Source organism: Budorcas taxicolor, chromosome 1 (genome assembly GCF_023091745.1).
Source record: "Budorcas taxicolor isolate Tak-1 chromosome 1, Takin1.1, whole genome shotgun sequence".
Taxonomy (NCBI): domain Eukaryota; kingdom Metazoa; phylum Chordata; class Mammalia; order Artiodactyla; family Bovidae; genus Budorcas; species Budorcas taxicolor.
In genome coordinates this window covers 161,830,099-161,834,005 of record NC_068910.1, presented here as the reverse complement: position 1 = coordinate 161,834,005, position 3,907 = coordinate 161,830,099, and the positions used below count along the sequence as shown (strand labels likewise).

Below are 3,907 nucleotides of genomic sequence, written 5' to 3'. Positions count from 1 at the left end.
AAAAGTTAAATAAATGACGTGGGGAATAGTGATGTTGGAAGTACAGAGGCAGCATTGGTTAAGTGAGGAGATCACAGACCTTGCTCACCCTCAATTTTATCCTATATAAACTCCAGATAGTAGTAGTTACAATAGTAGTTTTTGTACAAATAATCATTTTAAAGTATTCAACAACCATTAGTCTTGTACTAACAAAACAATTGTTTTAAAGTGTTCAACAAAGTGTTGTTTGAGTATGAGAAGAATGAAGGAATCCTTGCACATAACCTAGGCTCTGACATCTTATGGAGGAGTCGAGGGTGGTGGGACTGAAACTTTCAACCCCCTAATCACCTGGTTGATTCCTGTAGCAACTTTAGGTGCTTTCCAAAGATCAACTTATTAACATAACCTCAGGTGTGGCTGAAAGGAATTTCTTGTGAATATCAAAACATCTTTGTCATTCTTACCACTTAGGAAATTCCAAGGGTTTTAAGAGCTCTGCGGCAGGAAGAGGAAAGAAGACTAAATATATATTTCTAATTATAAATTACAATATCATACTTCCCTAACCCACCAAAACTACTTTCACCAATACATGGGATGACCGTGTAAATACTGTATAAACCAAAACTTTTGAAAGTGAAAGTTAACATTAATAATTAGACTGGATGGTGCTCGCTTTGGCAGCATATATATTAAAATTGGAACGTTACAGAGATCAGCATGGCCCCTGCGCAAGGATGACACGCAAACTCATGAAGTGTTCCATAATTTTTGATGTATGGTGAAAACCAGCACAATATTGTAAAGCCTCCAATTAAAATTAATTAAAAAATAATTACAATGGTTGGTAGAAACAAGCAGGGCCTGTCCTATACACAAACTAAAACTAATGACAACTGTCTAAATATTTTCACTTGGATGTTTCGCATCTTACTCAACATAAAAACACTGAATCATTGACATTCCTACAAAACCTATCCTTCCTCATAATATTAAAACTCATCTACATTCATCCCACTTGCTCAGGCAGAAACCTAAGAATCATGACCAATTCCCCCTTCCCTTCTCTCATATGCATGTCATAAAATCCCTATCATAGACCTATCTACAAAATATCATCTGAAAATATACAGTCCTCTCCTCCTCCATCTACTACCTAAGTCCTTCTCCCCTACTCATTATTCTCTAGCATAACACCCTCTTCATTTTCTTTACACTCTGTAATTAAATATTTATTAGTTTATTTGTCACTCTCTGTCTTCCCTAGTTTACTGCCTGGGACCCTGCAGTTTGGTCACCCAGTGCCTGGCATTCCTAGCACCTAGCATGATGATGACACATAGCAGATACTCAATAAAAATTTATTGGATTAATGAAGACATGAATAAACAGATGCAAAAAATAGGCAAATACCTGCAAAACACCTTCAAGTAATATTAGCATAAATAGTGTGAAATTCAAAATAATATAGCTGAGTCTTTGTGCCCTATTAAAAACTCAGCATTTGAATCTCTAAGACAAAGACCAACCAACCAATTAAGTGGGAAAAGGCAAGAAAGAAGACAAAAGGAGAAAAGCAGAGAGAACTGGTAAATTCAAACCATTCCCTCTACTTACTATGATAACTTTAAGGTCCATCCATGTTGCTGCAAAAAGCATTATTTCATTTTTCTTTATGGCTGAGTAGTAGACCATTGTATAAATGTACCGCATATTCTTTATTCATTCATCTATCAACAGACATTTAGTTTGCTTCCCTGTCTTGGTTATTGTAAATAGTGCTTCAGAACATTTGAGTGCATGCATCTTTTCAAATTATAGTTTTCCCCAGATCATATGCCTAGGAGATAGATTATAGGATCATACGGCAACTCTATTTTTATTGGGTTGGCCAGAAATTTCAATTAGGTTTTTCCCATAACAATAGCTTTTTAAGTTTAAAAAAAGAAACAGCCATCCCCTCTAGTTTTCTCCTTTGCCCTCCATATAACTCTGCTTTAATTCCATATCTTGTGCTAGCAGAGAAAATTACACTATTGAATATGTAAGAACAATTTTTGTGGAACACCGTCCTGTCTGATAGAGAAGGGAAGATGTGTTGACTTGAAAGTCAACAATTCAGAAGCAGTATCATCAACAGTGCTCTTCTTCTTTAGACTCAGGTTGTTGTGATGAATGCCAAAGGATGATTTGTTCTACACAGAAATTAGACGATCATCCAACAGCACGTATTACTTCTTTTTAAACATTAACTTCTGTTTTTCTACCTGTGCTGTGTCTTTGTTGCTGCGTGTGGACTTTCTCCATTTGCAGCGAGCATGGGCTGCTCTCTAGTTGCCATGCTCAGGCTTCTCATTGTGGTCATAGTTGCCTAGTTCCCTAAATTAAAACTGAGCAGGACTCTGGGGCTCTGGAGTAGAGATCTGTTCTGTGTTCTCCATTTCTTGTCTGTAGGATATAGGCTTCATTCAGCCTCCTTGACCTTCCCTGAGTTCCAAAGGGTGGATTCAAACAATTGCTAATGAGGGAAGGGAGGGGATACAAAAATAGGAGAAACAATCAAAGGTTGGTACAGCCTCCAGACAGAGTCCTGGTTCCTACTCAAAGAAATGTGCATAACAATGTCTTTGAGCCCCCACCCAGGTGGAGGATGGTCATGTCAGACTAAACACAAGATTCCTGGAGCACAGCTCTGTGGCCTCACCACCAACCAACCAAAAAGGGTCACAAACCCTGCAACCCTTACCCCAAATGTTGCCTTCTGTTTCCGAGGACCAGAGATGACCATCCTGTTAGGTCTCCTGTTTGGCTCTTGTCTATTTCATCTCTGAGAGGGGCCAACAGTTTCAAACTAAATTGCTGTTACTACAAGGGTGGAAGCTGGTTTCAGATGTGGAACACCCCAACTTAGATCAGATCAGGCAGAGAAAGACTTCTGCTCTGCTAGGCAGGCCTATGCCCATGCACAGCAGGAATAAGTTACAGAAGAAAGAGACCTCCGCCCCAAATCCCAAGGAGTATCTTGAATATGAAGTCTCTCAGTGGGGAGTTGTTAGGGGAAGCACACTGATTGAAACCACCCACCCTGGCCAGGCACCATAGTAACCATTTGCATGAGTTGTTTTATGACAGGAGAGCCTGATAAGGAATACGGAACTAATAAGCCACCACTAACTGGAAGAGTCCAGGAAAAGTCGAAAGGAGACACCGCGTGTCCGTCCACTTCCCAGAATCCCTCTCGCTAGCACCCATCTTGGCTGAGCGATGCATGCACCATCAGGAAAGACTCTGAATTAGAATGATTGGCCAAAGACCACCCGGAAACTAATCCCATCACCATAAAACCCGAGACTGCAAGCCACATGACAGGGCAGTTCTCCTGGGTTCCCTTACTCTACTGCTCTCCGCCCCGGTGCCCTTTCCCAATAAAATCTCTTGCTTTGTCAGCACATGTGTCTCCTCAATTCAGTTCAGTTCAGTCGCACAGTCATGTCTGGCTCTTTGCGACCCCATGAATCGCAGTACGCCAGGCCTCCCTGTCCATCACCAACTCCCGGAGTTCACTCAGACTCACGTCCATTGAGTCAGTGATGCCTTCCAGCCATCTCATCCTCTGTCGTCCCCGTCTCCTCCTGCCCTCAATCCCTCCCAGCATCAGAGTCTTTTCCAATGAGTCAACTCTTCGCATGAGGTGGCCAAAGTACTGGAGTTTCAGCTTCAGCATCATTCCTTCCAAAGAACTCCCAGGGCTGATCTCCTTCGGACAATTCATTTCCGAGTGTTAGGTAAGAGCCCAGTTTCGGGCCCTGGAAGGGGTCCGCCTTCCTGCAACAGTATCTTCTCTTGTTGCATGGCACTGGATCGAGAGCAGGAAGACTCAGAGGTTGTGGCACACTGGCTTAGTGGCCTCGAGGCATGTGGA

At 41.8% G+C, this 3,907-nt stretch overlaps 1 non-coding gene across 1 annotated transcript; it reads left to right on the top strand.

Annotated features, from left to right (window-relative positions):
• Window positions 1–653: 653 nt before the first annotated feature.
• On the top strand, window positions 654–757 carry LOC128058025 (U6 spliceosomal RNA). Its single transcript, XR_008200389.1, has one exon. It is a non-coding gene; the product is annotated as a U6 spliceosomal RNA (small nuclear RNA).
• Window positions 758–3,907: the final 3,150 nt, after the last annotated feature.